Below are 16,676 nucleotides of genomic sequence, written 5' to 3' on the forward strand. Positions count from 1 at the left end.
CGTAAGCAAAACACAAGAGAGCATTTGAAGTGTGGCTTTTCAGCTTGGAGTATTAACACTGATCCCCAAGCCAACCTAGACACGTAGCTCTTGACAGTGCTGTCCGCTTTTAATCTTTACAACTTATCAGCACCGCTGAACCTTTCCAGCCATAAAGATTATGATTATCTGATTTGTCTACCTGCAGAGTGTTTCCAAATCACTTTATCACAGACAATTGCACTGGATATTAGTTTTTCAATTAAACTTAGCCAAGGCTGGATTCTGCACTCTGAGATAAAGGTGTTGATTTTTTACACATTTGTGATATCCCTTTGATACAAGAAAGGGTAGAATAATATCTTGCATTCATGGACAAATTTATAAAATCAATTTGCATTGCTACCACGTCTAGAAATCTCTCATCAATCACTATTATTTCAAATCTAGATTTATTTTGGAATAATAATGAGTTCAAGAAAATGAACTGGTTTCTTTGATTTGGCAGTAACTATAGCCATATTCACTCATTTTGGTACGAGTCACAAACTACTACAAGTGAAATCAGAAAATAATGCTTCTATTTAACATTATATAACATTATGAAAGGAATATTTCTGATGAGTGCTTTGAGTGACTGCCATATACCCGATAACACGAACTATTTCATTTACCTTACCTCATTTATTTTCTGGAACAACTCATAAAATTAACAGTGGCAGTGGGTAAAGGGATATACAGCGTGGAGCCATTTAAGATATTTCTCAGCCCATAGACCCTCTTACTTTCCAAGATCTGAAACACCATCATTTCACATTGGTTTAAACATATCAAAGTATTCTGAAAGAATTCCCAACTTTTTTCTATAAAGTTCATTAGAATGAGCCTATTTTTGTTATACATAAACCACTCATTTTGTCATTGAGACTTGAACTTTTGGAACTCCGTATCTAAATAAGAAGGGGTTTGCATAGAACTTGGAATGTAATGTTTTTGAACATGTATTAAATTTGGTTTTATAAAGTATACATTCTACATGTCCAACATTTTGGGATTCATTGACGAACATACGGGCCACAGAAAATACAGAGGCATCCTAGGACAAGCTGAAAAGGCTGTGTGAGTCACAGAAGCATGTCCGTTCTCACTTCTTGGTATCACCTCCAGCCTGCTGTGATAGTTAATAAAGTGCTACTAGTACTACTAACATGTTTATGAATCCTATTCTTTCTTCTACAAATTCCATGTGACTCTTAAAAAGAAAAATTTGGGGTCAGTGTGGTGACGTAGTGGCTCATCCTCTCTTTGTAGTGGCGGCATTCCACATGGTCTAGTTTGTATATGGCTGGTCTAGTTCTGACCCAGATTCCTGGGATGACCCGGACAGCAGTGGAGGACGATCCGAGTCCTTGGTCCCCTGCACCCATGTTGGAGATCCAGAAGAAGCTCCTGACTCCCTGCTTCAGGCCAGCGCAGCCCTGCCTACTGAGGTCATTTGGAGAGTGAACCAATGGATGGAAGATTTTTCTTGCTCTCCTTCTGTAAAATCTGGCTTTTTAATAAAAATAAATCAATCATTTTTGTTGTAATTAACACTGAAGAGCTTTTACTATGAATTAGAAACTACATCAGACACGTTGGTTTTTGATTCTCAGAATAGGACTGCAACACAGGACGATTAATATTTATTATTATGAATTTGGGATCTGTTACTCAGAGAAGTCAGGAAATGTCCCTATTGTCACCCAGCTCAGGGATTTGGACTCTCAACTTTCAGCTCAGCAGCTAATGGCCTTGACTCCCAGTCTAGACTAGCTCCACCAGGAGATCAATTTGTTTTTTCCTTATTGTCTACGGGATATGAACAAACAGCAATGTTTATACCCTTAAAGTAATACTTGCTAAATTCCCAATAATTCTTTATATTAAAAAATCACATGTAGAATGGGATGAGATATTAATATCTGTCAAAAGACCACTTATTTCCAAGTCCTACAAGGTTTCTGATTTTTACACCATTTTTCACTTTCTGAGAAACCACAAGGTGGACAGGCATTTATCAGGATGAACTCCTCCTCCATCCCAACCACCAGGCTTCTGGGACAACACATTATTCTCAATTTTATTATTTCAAAAAGATTTCTATTAAAACATACCTACTGATTCTCTCTTTTGACACAATATACTTTACTAGCAATAAATGTTCATAAACAGTTTGACTGAAAAATCCATAAAGCCATTTCAGCTTTAAGTTCCATTTAATGCCCCTCAAAAATGATTTCATCAATGTGTTTCCATTAGCTGGTTCTCTGCCCAATAACTTAATTCCACACAATCAATCAGGAACTTATAAAGCATGTGACAGGATCCATCTAAAGTGTTTTGAATCACCATAAAGATCGGCTCAATGGCTCTTTTTCCAACTGGCACAGGTAAGGGTGTACTTGTCAAAAATCTCAAATGTGTTTTGTTTCTATAGCAACAAAAAGCCAGGTTTCCTCTTCAGTAAAGATGCCCAAAATTCAGAGTTCTGCTTCAACATGATTTCTTATCAAAGTGGCCTGGATAGTAAGAGGAGTGATACCTAGGTCTTATTGCTGTGATCTTAGGCAAACAGAATAACTTCTATGGTCTTTGATTTCCTCAACTGTACAAGGAGGAATATGGTATAATAGTATTTCATGAGGCAGGTAGATAATGGAACTAAAAGAATAAGTTTGTTGTGGTACAAAATTGTTTGAAATCTAAGCGTAGTTTTTTCATAATATGCATTTTCCATTTGAAGACCCTCATATGTAAGCATTTTTAAAAAATACACCAAAAGGGCCCGGCACAGTAGCCTAGCGATTGAAATCCTCACATTGCACATACTGGGATCTCATATGGGTGCAGGTTCTAATCCCAGCAGTCCCATTTTCCATCCAGCTCCCTGTTTGTGGCCCGGGAAAGCAGTGAAGGACAGCCCAAAGCCTTGGGACCCTGCACCCGTGTGGGAGACCCAGAAGAGGCTCCTGGCTCCTGGTTCCTGGCTTTGGATTAGCTCAGCTCTGGCCATTGCGACCAGTGAATCAACAGACAGACGATCTTTCTCTGTCTCTCCTTCTCTCTGTATATCTAACTTTCACAAAAATAAATCTTTTAGAAAAAATACACCAAAAAAATTTACCTTTGTTTTCCCCTAGAGGTTTTCGAAATACCTTGATGTCAAACTGCATTCAGATCTAAAATTTGAGACTAGTCTAACAAAACTATCATTTTTTAAAAAAAAGATTTATTTATTTTTTATTACAAAGTCAGATATACAGAGAGGAGGAGAGACAGAGAGGAAGATCTTTCGTCCGATGATTCACTCCCCAAGTGACTGCAATGGCCGGTGCTGCGCTGATCTGAAGCCAGGATCCAGGAACCTCCTCCAGGTCTCCCACGCGGGTGCAGGGTCCCAATGCATTGGGCCGTCCTCGACTGCTTTCCCAGGCCACAAGCAGGGAGCTGGATGGGAAGTGGAGCTGCCGGGATTAGAACCGGCGCCCATATGGGATCCCGGGGCGTTCAAGGCGAGGACTTTAGCCACTAGGCCACACCGCTGGGCCCCAAAGTACCATTTTTAAAAGTATAAGGATTTACTTACTTGAAAGGTAAAGCTACACAGAGACAGGGAGCGATTTCTCTGTCATTTACTGGGTCATTCCCCTAACGGTCACAATTGCCATGGGCTAGGCAGGCTAAAGTCAGGAGCCGAGAAATCAACACGGGTCTCCCACGTGAGTATCAGAGACCCAATTACTTGAGCCATCACCCTCTCCTTGCCAGGCGCAGGAGCACAGAGTTGGATTAGAGGCAGAAGTTCCTGGCACTTGAACTGGCACTTGGACAGAGGATGCCAGAGTTACAAGTGGCAGCTTAATCTACTACACCACAAGAGTACCCCAGATTATTGCCTTTACCTCCTCTTTCCCTACAAAGAAAACAAAATCCTTAGAAAATCTAAAGGATTTACTAAATATCTTCTCAGAGTTTAAGCAGAAACAAAAAACAAAAACAAATTCAAAACAAACAAACCACACACAACAGAAAAACACAAACAAAATATTTTTAGCCAATTTAAACTTCAGTTAATTCATTAAAATACTCACCAGAAAGTGAGCTTTGTAAAGATAAAGTGACACAGAGCAAAAAATTTGTACAGACTGAACAAACAAACCAAAACAAATATCTAAAATCACTGTAGCTCTATAAAACCTTAAGCATGTACCTGGAAAAATTAAATTTTATGAAAAATAATAAATTTTATGAAAGGACCTAAAACTATACCCATTAAACAGCCGTAGACTGAACACCGAGGGTAAACCTAACTTTAACAAATTTCATATAGGAATACAGATTTGGGAGAAACTGGCCAGAAAAATCACAATTTTATAAAAGTGACAATTTGCTATAGAAACTTCTGTGAAATGAAATCTTTTATGGACATCTAGAACTGATCACATAGGCGGTAATTAAAAAAAAATCTATACACATCAGAAATTATCAAAGTGTGCTATTCAGAAAATTGATTTAAGATTTAAATTAGCTTAAATGGAGTTTTCCATGGCAAATTCTTTTTTTCCCCTTAAAGATTTATTTATTTTTATTACAAAAGCAAATTTACAGAGAGAAGGAGAGACAGAGAGACATCTTTCATGTGCTGGTTCACTCCCCGAGTGACTGCAATGTCGCAGCTCTGCCCATCCAAAGCCAGAAGCCAGGAGCTTCTTTTGCACCCCCACCCTCTTTTGGGTGCAGGGTCCCAAGGCTTTGGGCCATCCTTGACTGCTTTCCCAGGCCACAAGCAGGGAGCTGGAAGGGAAGTGGAGCCGCTGGACATGAACTGGTACCCATAGGAGATCCCAGCACATGCAATGTGAGGACTTCTGTCACTAGGCTACCACGCTGGGACCCCTGTCAAATTCTTGATGAACCCCATTGATACTGTCATAAATATGATAATACTTCTGTATTAATGAATACAATCAAAAAATGTTTTGGATATAAACCATAGAGCTAACATATCTAAGATGTTCAGACGATGGTAAGCCTCTAATCCACATTTACTTGGTTAGATATAACTTGAAATGACAGCCTTCATAAAATCATACTTTGCTTGGTAAGATAAGGATGTGTTTTTATACCAAGAATATGTTCAAAAATAGAGAAAGGACTTGTGCTAAGAATATAGGAGAAAGGATGATTTACTTTCTGGAAACATCAGAGAACTGGGAAAAGATCTAGTTTCTAGTTCTGATTTTGCATCGTCATTATACGAGCTGTTACAACTGGTTGTCTAGTATTGTTTTCCCATCTGTTATCTGTAATATAGCTTCTCTTTGCAATCCTCCATTTCACAGATTCTGTGAATCCAAGTGGTCCATGGGAGAAGTATGACGTGCTGGATAAAGTCAGAGCTTAGCTCATTTAGCAAATATGTATTTTACCAAGCAGGAGCTGTTGGTGAAACCAGGGGTTATAAAGCGAACGGTCTGGTACAGCACACTCTACTATCATATATTGAATGCTTTATACTCAGTCATTAACTATTCTCACACATAAAAGTCTGTAATAGTGATAAAGGAGATAAACTCTAAAAATGAGAGGATGAGCACTGTGGTTGATCCCATGGGAGACAGAAAGTGATGCATCAAGTGCTTATATCCCTGCAACCCAGACAGGGGGCTCCGGCCCTCAGCCTGTCTCAGAGCTGGCCCTTGCAACCATTCGGGCAGTGAATCAACAGATGGAAAGTCTATTGATTTCTCTGTTGTTCTGCTTTGAGCACAGACTTACGAAGAAAACAAACTAAAAGAAATACTAGACCATTATCAATAGCATCAAAATGGATGTTCTGCTGTTTTTTGAAAAATTAGGAATGAACAAGCAGGAAGAAGGATGTAGAAATAGAAATGTGTACGTCAGGACTTCAGAACAGAGACATTCAAGTTAATGAATAAGACTGGTGTTGCTAGATGCCACATAACAAGGAGTGAGTGCCAGGGGACAAGACTGAAGGAGGAACTCAGCCCCACGGCATGCAGAAATCTGGAGGTCCCAGCGGTAGTTCTAAGCACAAAATACTATTTGGGCAAATTGGTATGTTTTCAGGGATAACCATGCATAGTTGTGCCTTTGCAACATGCGATCTTTGTGAAATAATTAAGTGAGGGTGAGGCCCTTGGAAGAGTCTCAAACGACAGAAGTCACATGCAGACTGCAGCTCGCTCCTCCTATCCACCAGAAGAAAACAGCTTTTCAAAACCCACAAGGAAGGATCTGAGTGTGCAGCACCTGATTCTGACTTCCCAGGTTCCAGAATCACGAGAAAGTCCTGTTGTTTAAACTACTCAGTGTGTGCTGATTCAACAGCCCTGATGGGCAAACACTTCCCCTTGAAGAAGTAAGACTTGGGAGGGAGGCAGAGGGAGAAGGGAGGAGGCTGAAAGCTGGCAGTCGTCGGGTAGGACTGAGTGAGAAGAGAGGATGGACAAGGTGAGAGAAACTGAGGGGAGCTGGCAATGGGCTAGACACCAGGGAGGCTGAAGGATGACTGCAGGCCTCCAGAGGAGAGCTGAAAAGCAGTTGCAGTGGTCAAAGCCCAAGACCACCAAGACCCACAGAAACCTTACCCTCTGATAATGGATTTTGCTACCTTAGTCACTATAGTAATTGCCTTTCCTTTCCTCTCTAAGGGTGGATGCTATGAGTCCCACATATTTTTTCTTATGAAGGAACAAGAAACATAATAAAGAAAAAAATACATATTTAAATATGTATATAAATAGAACTTAATGTTTCAGACTCAATTTTGGTAAAAAAAAAAAAAAAAAACACAGTCTGTATGGTCCTTTTTCTATGGTAAGGACAGGAAAGTGAACTGGGAGATGGCTGATCTCAGGAAATTACTCAAGAACTGTGAGTTTTGTATTTAATTGCCAACTTCAACTTTCTCTTTCTTGTAAAAGTCCTATGGAGTGAAACTTCTTTGTAAGAAAATGATTTGTGTTATGTTTAACCAAAGCATTTTCAATAAACTGGGTAATCAAGGATTTTGCATACTGAAGGTGCTCTCAACTTTGGTAAATTATCCTGGACACAGCAACACACAGACATCAGAAAACAGCTTATAGAATAAGTCACTTGGGGCAGTTTAATCCCCTTGTGTCTTCCTGGGTGCTGACAACATTTAATAAATGGTTAATGCGAAACATTTAGAGTCATGACTATGTGTTTCTAGGATACATACCAAATATTTTCTTTTTAAGAATTAAGCATAGGAACTCCTAAACAGTGCAGATTATTCATTCACTCAATAAATATTTACAGAAGACCTACTCACTCCATAAATGGCTTTGTGGGGAAAACAGACTTATATTTCTCTCCTCAGGCATTGCAAATTCATGAAATTTCCAAAAATACACATGCTTCTAAGAGTGCCAGCCTGCTCTACATCATCATGGAGGAGTCTTGTATATGTTCATGTGCCTGGATGCAGGTACACATAACATATGGTTTCACGTAGGCTGGGAGTTTTGATTGATGTGTATGGTAAATAGAGTGTACCATGTTTGAGTTTGTTCAGGGAGACTCTGAAGAAGTGTCTAATACTGGGCAGGTTAATTAGCTTCTAGCCTCACTTTCACTCTCTGTGCAAATGAGTTAACAATAGAACATCTTTCCTGAGGTTATTTTTATTATTAAAATTTTTATGTATATAGAGACTATTACATATATATCTGACATTGCAAAAAGCCTGGGTGCTCATATAAGTAAGATATATTTAGTATATATTGGATACTGAAGTGTATGATGTATGCTAAACTGTTAACAACAGAGATGAATAAAATAAGATGTTCCACCTTTCAAGTACAATTTAGCTGAACTGGCCTTGAAGTACACATTTAAGCGTTTGTGAGGAATGTGATTGATACTGCAGGGCAGTTTAAGATTCATGTACAGAAACATTCGGGCATAATACAAAAAGACAAGTAGTTTAATTAAACAAGCTCTACTTTAGAAACCACTGGACCAGAACTTACACTCCGTGTATCAATAAAACCAAACTGGAAAAAATAAAAGGAACCATTGAAGCAGGAAGCAACCTCATTTTAGTTCCTCATAACTGCATTATTTCTGATAGTAAATAAAACCAAAGTCTAAAACAAAGAATTTCATCGCTGTGATTGCGTCTAACATGAATAAAAAAGCCTGGAACAAGGCAACTCCCAATTGCGAGCATCAGCAACAGGGGGGAGAGGTTGCTCGGCATGAGAAAGCTGTACTTAGACTCCTGGGTTCTCAAAGATGACACATCACAAGCCCAAAGATGGGAATGAACGTGGGTGGCCCTGCATCGGTGTTCCCTGCAGACCTCTGTGGACAGGTGGTCACAACAGGAGGCAGGCAGAGAGTAATCATCAGCATGGAGAAAGCATCGCTTCTGCCTGCCGTCCGCCTGGGACTGAGGGCAAGATGGCAGCCTGGAGTACACAGTTTGCGCCCAGCAGAAATCTCAGTTCTGAACTGTCTCTCACAGTGTGAGAGCAATCAAGACCGAGATAGGAAATAGATGCCAGTAAGACCTAAAAAAAGGGCTCATGACTTGCAAGGGTTTCTTGGTCATTGAAAAAGTAGACTGTATTATCCCTGTGGTCAAGCAAGTGGGTGGTGATGCTTTCCTACAGAGAAGGAAATTGAAACATTAATTGAAGACCACAGAGAGACACTGTCTAAAAAAAATAATTGGGAAAACTTAAAAAATCATTTACAGGAAATGGAGATGACAATGACTTTAAAAGTGACAACCAGCAGGTTTCAAAACATTAATACACTTGAATGATTTAATTTCTGAATGCAATCTTGTCATGAAAGCAAACTTTAAAATGGCACACTTCTAGGTGACTTAAATGATAACTTGATGCTGCGATTTCTGCCTTATCTGGTGACTTTTATTCACAGAATGGCTAGCATATAATTTTCTTAACAACCATTTTCCCCTTTGTTTTGCTAATGAAATTCCACTGTTATTCATGAAACCAGGTCTATAATCTCGTGTATAGATTCTCCATGACAGAGGGCGTGGCCACAGAGGATAACTTCACCTCTAAATAATCACTTCCAAGCGTCCCATGAAGCTGGGAGTGACAGTGTGATGGAATTCTGGAGCTCATCAGAAGCAGGGACTTGTTTTTCAAGATTGAGGATACTGGGAGGTTTTTAGGGGATACAAATGTGACTGGATCCATTCAGTACTTCTACCAAATGCTATCGGGAGCTGTAAAGTCAAGAGAAAAACACCAAGATTTGTTTCACGTTTGTTTGACCCAGACAACCATTCAGCCACACCAACTGTTTATCACTGGACTGTTTTTCCTTATGGGGGAGACTCAAGGCTGCATTAATCGTTTGTTGGAGTCGCTTTAAGAAAATTTTGGAACTTGCCCATGCTTGCAGTTCAGTACTATTCTATATATGGACAACGAAAGAGAAGTAAACTGACCCTTTGAAAGGGTCAAACACTTCACCAAAAGCTCTTTGTTTGCAATAATTCAATTGGAGGAGAGCTGAAAGATTACTTGACTACAGCTCTATATTGTGCCAGATTATTGCGGAGCTGGGTTTAGCTTTCCCACTCTCTTGCACAACGCTCCTAGCTAGAAAGTACTTTCCTTTTCGGTGCATCTAATCCTTTAAGATTCAGTTCAAATGCCACATCTACTATGAAGCCTAGCCTGGTTCTCCCTCAGTTATTGCTAATTTCTGCTTCCTTTGTGCCTAACACCTAGCTTACACCCTGGATGGTGCTTTATTTATCTTGTAAAATGCGTCATTGTATTTTGCCTCTGCTTCAGTGATTCAAAGTTAAGCACCATGTCATGGGAGTTTTAGTGCTTTTCTAAACACGTAGCTCTAGCTTCGATATTTTGAATTTAATTGCATCTATACAGGAAACATGTAAGAAGGAAAAAGCTGCTTGTAGTGCGATTAGGAAGGATTTGGCACCAACTCTATTATATGATATCTTACAGTTTGGTACCCGAGAAAGTAAACAGTTAAGGCTGCAGTTAGCTAGTCCAGGTGGAATTGTCACCTAACAGTTCTCCTATTTTCACTAGGGGTCTTCCTTGTAATCTTTCCAATTTAGTGCAGTGATATCAAATGCCCAAAGCTTAAGTGTAATGGGCATTTTGCTTTGCTGACAACCTTTGATGATGTTTTATTTCCTGTAACAGGAAGTCCCTCCTGTAACACATCAGGATTAACCCATGTCTTGAGTTTTGTCCACAGCTTTATCTATTTTTTGAAAACATTAATTTTGTTTGTCCCTCCCTATTTTCATTTGTCTTCAAATTCCAGAAGCTAGCCATGTCTTTGTGTATTCTTGATGTATCTTTGCTTCCATAAAAGGAATGTATTCTTTGTGGTATATTCATACACAAAGATTGAAAAATACAGTTAGTTATCTACCATGATAAGCAAAATATGGCACATTTTATCAGTCTAACAATTTTCTTCTTGTCTATTTTTAGGGTCAGTTTTTCCTCTGAGCCCCAGCTCTTGTCTCCCAGTGTTGTCCCATATTTTTGCCCTTACTAGAATGTTACATAAATTGAATCATCTTGAAGATAGAGCTTTGTGTCTGGCTTTTTTGACTCCGCAAAATTCATTTCCATTACATGACAAAAGGTTTCCACTACATTTGCAGCAGAAGTTGCCTTAAAGCAGTAGCAATTCCTGCCTTTTGTGAAAGCCTAGCATTAGGAGAGCTTATGATGACTCTTCCAGGGGAAAGGAGATCGTAATACTTTGGAAGGAAGTGATGGCACAGGCAGATTTTGGCACTGACTTGGAAGAACGTCCAGCCATAGGGTGCTTGGGGATGAGACCTCTCAGAAGTGAAAGCCACGGCTCCTCGCGGCAGCACAGAGGTGCGGAGCAGACACACTTCTAATGACCACGCAGGGTAAGAAAAAGAAGGCATTAGAGATTATCTTAATCAACCCAAAGTCCTATCAACTGCTGACATCTACTGAGCACTTAGCATTTGACAGGCTTTTTCTCAAGCACTGCATGGATTAACTTATGCAAATTTCGATGCACTTCTATCAAGCACATGATATTATGTCCTTATTTTTAGGTGAAAAAACCTTTCCGTTAGAAGGAACATAAGAAATAGGATCTGAAGGCACACATAACCAGCCACAGAGTCTGTGTTCTTCACTCACACTAAACATGCCAGTTTTTATGAGGATGAGTTTGGGAATTATGAGTCAGACTCTGTAAATCCCCTGCACTGGGAAATGAGCACCATAGAAGCACAATGTTTATTCATCCACACTCTAGTTGAGCTGCTTCTCTGTTGACATGCATCTCGGTGGTCCTGTTTGAATTGCTTTCCATCCACACTAGGTCATCTGGATTCCAGCATAAGAATGGAAGCTAACACAGAGGCCAGCGTTAGTGGGTGATAGGTACTAGACAGCAATAACCAATAGCAACGACATACTATGCACTTGTCAAGAAAACAGCAAAGGAGAGAATAAAGAGTCTGCGGTCACATGATCTCCAGCTGGCAGAAGGAATGCCACAGAACTTGTAATATTTGATTGAATGTGAATACACTGATACCAAGCTGTCTTCCTACAATCTTCCAATGAACACTTCTACTTAACCCAGGGACTAGGTGGGATGACCTCTGCTCTTTACATAAATCAACATACCCTATGCGATTGGATGACTCCCCCAAATGTCTCCATAAGAAGTTTCTGTTTATGTCTCTTCCTTCTCTGTATAGTCAAGTCAAGCATTTACGGAGCCTGCAGTACATTCACCAGAGCAGTAACAACTGAATTTGTCTTTTTTGAAGAAAAAGAGGATCACTCATTAGGTAGTTCTGCAGTAGTGAAGCTCTCAGAGAGGTGCTACAGGTTGGGTCATTCGCTTCCTTTGCTACATTAAACCCAAGAGCCTGCGACATTTTTACACTCCCATTTCTCTTTGACATCGCACTTCCACAATAGGATCAAACCCTGGCTTTGTATTAACCAGAGTTAGGGAATACCACCAAGGAGAAAAGGTGGAGCAATAAATAATGTGCTTCTGATATTACAAATCTTACAGAGTCAGTAAGAAAAAAAGAATCCAAAGGAAAGTTTTTAAAATGGGTCAAATGGACATCCTTTCACTCTCCTTTTGATATGGGAACAATGATGTGCTCCGGAGGATACTACTGAAGCTGATAATAAGAGCTCCCTCATCACTCCAGCCGGGAACGTGAGCTAGGCTGCTCCATGAGAACATCTGATTCCCTAGACAGTGTGAATGACTCCAGGACCTGTGTCCCAGGGAGGGCCAATCAGATCTTTTCAGGCATTGCAATGGTCCAACAGCCCAGAGTATTTCTATTTCCTGACACAGTGGGCTGGCTGGAGGAACACTGGGAAGGGTCAAAGAATGGAAAAGTGCCACAGGTGGCTGCGTCCAGACTTCTCGGTTGTATGAGTTGTAAGTTTTCATTGAAACTTCACTTTTTACATAAACCAGATTTTACTTTGTGTCACAATTAGAAGCACCCCAAATAATGCATTATTGTCCTTGTTGGTTAGGGGGGAGAGGTTCTTTGTCCTCATGTCTTTTTTTACTGCACCATTGTCACTGAAGCAGGAGGTACTGTCCTCTAGGGCTCCCCAAGTCTGTGATTTAACAATAACCATATGAGGATGTGACTGAACATCAATGCCTACTCAATATAAATGGAGATACACAGGATAATGGAAGTCACTTTTCAGCAGCAAACGGAGTTTTGGAAATGGCTGTTCAAAGTGTCAGTGCAGACTGAAATACCGTGAGACACCTGTGAAGGCATTTAGCATCTCTCTTGTTGACAATCTGGAAGCAAACACACTCGGGGAGACTCTCTTCCTACAAATAGCAGCAGTGTCACACCGCAAAGAAGATATGAGTGTCTATAAAGTCTGAATTATTCAGTGTAAAAGAGTACATTCTTATAAGTTGAACTGAGCATCTTAAAAAAGAAAAAAAAAATACATGCGCACCAAAACCGGTATCTGCAGAGCTTTATAGCTCTGTCTGGGTATTTGCTAAGTATGTCATGTACCACTTTTTCAGTCCAGTGGCAGTTAATCAATGCTAATCTGATGCCAGTGGTTCTTCCCGTCTCTGAACAGGATGAAGGCGTTCTATCCCTGAATATATTTCATCTCAGGCTGTAAATCCATATGCTTTAATGTAAATGCATTAGCATCTGTTTTAAAATGGAATGCCCTGTGTAAACAAGGAAATCGGGATGAATTACTAAGTTGTCCTAAAAAAAAAAAAAAAGGCCTTTCTGACTCATTGTGAAAATATTTTAGCTTTCAAGGTAGAAGCGGGTAGATCAGACATCTCCAATTATTTATTTTATGATCTATATTCTAGTCTCTGAGGGAAGCTTTAATGTTAATACTCAGAATACCTATTGCCATATGGTCTTTTTTTTTAGCCGAACACATGCATTTTCTCATTTATTTATTCCTGTTAGTTTATTTATTTCTTCCTTCGGTCAGTATGTTCTTAGTGTGAATTAGGCACTGAGTTCTAGGGGTATAATGCTGAGTAACAGTGATAACACCTCCAGGAGCCACGGCTTGCCCTGAAATATCCCAGGATGTCCCAGACCAGTTGGGCCAATACACACTGAGCATCAATTGTTTCAAATAGTTCCTACGCACCAGAACTAGGCTGAAGCAAAAATTACTCACTTTATGAATACTGCTTTGTATTTATGGAGGTTTTCATATGTCATCTTTGATTCTCACAACCATCTATACGATGGTTAATGGGGGATGAGTTTAAGGCACAAAAGATTGACCAACTGATAAGTCTAGGTCTACACAAAATACTCGTACCTAATGGACTACAACAGTATCTTCCTCATAGTCTACTGTAAGTCATTGAGATAGTGCAGGCCAATCCCTGAGAGCCATGCCTGGCATGCAGTAAGAGTACAATGAATCCTTGTTTACTGATAACTGTTCTTGTCTACAGCAAATAATGTATGCTGCTATCCGTCCATCTCTTCATATATTTATCCACACATCTGTTATTCCTTGATCACCATTCACATGTCAGGCATTAGGAGAGAGGCTGAGGATTCAGTGTGGAACAGAAGCATGCTTATTGCCCCTGTCACAGTTTAGATTTACACTATGATGTATTTGTATTTGAAATTGAGTTTATGACCTAATCAGATGCTAAACTCATAGCCTAGAGCAGGGATTGGCACACCCTAGCTTGTGGGTACCATGAATGCCAACATTTAGAGAGCCTGATAATGTATCAGCTATGACTGCTTTTCTGCCTGTCATTCTGCACTCTACAACCTAAAATACCAGCTCTTTTTTAAATCCTGATTTCATTATATCTTTGCATCCTCTCAGATGTTTTATCTTATTATCTGATGAAATTGAGAAGTATAACAGGCAATGGCTTATATTCATGGGCCAATCATCTTGGTTGTATTTGACGGTATGCCCTAAATGCAGGAAGTACTGTATGAGTTTGATGTCGGTGTTTTTCCCAGGGGTAATTCTATTTCCCGCTACAGGAGGCTGAATTAACTTGTAAACACATTCTTCCAAAGCATGAACACATGCTATTGTCATACTACTGCTGCGTTTCTATTTATTACCTCTGTATTATGCCATGCCCCGGACGCTACAGCAGCACTTGTCCCATGTTTGGCCATTTTTCCCCCCACTCTGTGACTCCCTGGACAGAGAACATCATGTGTGTGTTTCTCTGCTAGAATTCCTTTTGGTCAGCCTAACTTTGGCTTCTTCTGCTGAAGTCTGTGAAGGGTAATGTATTAATGGACACTTGGGATATTTAAATACTATTTGGCGTGAATGTTTTATGGATTGCTTTAGGTGTTGACTTCGAGAAAGCCTTCAAGCTGCTGACAGAACTAACTAACTGGAACTGTGGGCCAGGCCGTCACCTGACTGTATGACCATGACAACACTGGGGTGAGACTGTTCTTATAGCCATGTGTAGATGAGCAGAGCTGGACTTTGAAAGGTTAATTTTTGAAGTGATATGAACAGTTGTATTCATTGAGAACTTAATTTGAAGATAAGCTACCTTACTGAAGTCCCACAGTCACCATTCTTTTTCTAAGATTTATTTTATTTTTATTGGAAAGTCAGATATACAGAGAGGAGGAGGAGAGACAGAAAGATCTTCTGTCTGCTGATTCACTCCCCAACTGGCTGCAATGGCTGGAGCTGAGCCAGTCAGAAGCTCAAAGCCTCTTCTGGGTCTCCCACACAGGTGCAGGGTCCCAAGGCTTTGGGCCGTCCTCGACTGCTTTCCCAGGCCACAAGCAGGGAGCTGGATGGGAAGCAGGGCTGCCAGGATTAGAACCCGTGCCCATATTGGATCCGGTGTGTGTAAGGTGAGGCCTTTAGCTGCTAGGCTACTGTGCCAGGCCCCCACAGTAACCATTCTAAGAGTGAAGTACTGACATCTTCTGAAGTTCACCCACATAGACGCCTACCTCCTCCTCCTTCTTCCTTATTTGAATTAAATGTGCATGCTCCTGCAGCTTCCTTATTGCGTAGAGAGCTTTAAAATATTTTGGTTATTTCTTTTCTGTGGTTTGGTGATCAGAATGGTGAAGGTAAAAGACAAAAGCTGCTGTTACGATGCTTCTACTCAAATGTGAATTGGTGTTAAGTTCCCCGGGATGCCATATTCTGCTTCATGTTATCTCTTATTTTAAAAGCAAATCCGAACTGGTGCTTATTCTGAGGTAATAGAAGGCAAATACTGAAATTTTGCAAGATTAAGAAACTGCCTCTGAATAGGAAAGTGACAATGAGTTACTGGGTTTGGAAAACACACTTCCTTAATATCATAAATTCACAAGCTCTTTATTTTGATAACTGAATCAATTCATTCTTGGCACTAGCCACTCCGTCTTTGTAGGTGATGAGATATATTTGTTCTGTATTGCAAATTTCGGTTCTAAGTTTTGCCAGGTACTGATGTAGCCTTAATTTAGATTATGGTGGATACCTGGCTCTTTTATTTTTTTTTCACATTGTGACATTTTTGTTGTAAACTGTTTTAATGGTGAGGCTCTCATCTTGATCTTCCCATCCAAACTTACATGTGACTCAAAGCCTTTTAAAAGTTCTGGGCTTTGTTCCTGTGCTGCTAAAGTGGGCATTATACACTACTCAATCTTTGGCTGAGGTTTACTGTGAAGACCACATGAACAGTGGACTGACTACCTTTTCAGCCTGCACACTAAAATACCACTGTCAGTGAAAAATGGTGCTGTTCAAAGTATTCTTCCTGGATCAAATAAAGATTCCCTTTTAATCTTTAAAAACTGTCCATTTTATAAGTAGGTCCACTTAAAGTCAGAAGAATAAACCAAAAAAGATTAATTTAAGATTTTAAGGCAAGATGTCCAGCAAGGTCTATTAATTTTTCCTGTATATATTTTCATAGATCTCAAAAAGTCTTACCCTAAGGTCTAATTTTAGGGACACTGGGCACAAACAAATCAATAAGCCCAGGCTCATTTTTCTGAAGTTCTTACACAGGCAATGCAAAAAGTACTTCCAGATTTTCATGACCTATGGAAACAGCTGAAAGAGAAG

At 39.9% G+C, this 16,676-nt stretch overlaps 1 protein-coding gene across 2 annotated transcripts in view; it reads right to left on the bottom strand.

Moving 5' to 3' along the window:
- Window positions 1-16,676, bottom strand: part of SGCD (sarcoglycan delta) — a 576,268-nt gene that overhangs the window by 71,272 nt on the left and 488,320 nt on the right. The window lies entirely within an intron of this gene.

Source organism: Ochotona princeps, chromosome 19 (genome assembly GCF_030435755.1).
Source record: "Ochotona princeps isolate mOchPri1 chromosome 19, mOchPri1.hap1, whole genome shotgun sequence".
Lineage (NCBI taxonomy): Eukaryota > Metazoa > Chordata > Mammalia > Lagomorpha > Ochotonidae > Ochotona > Ochotona princeps.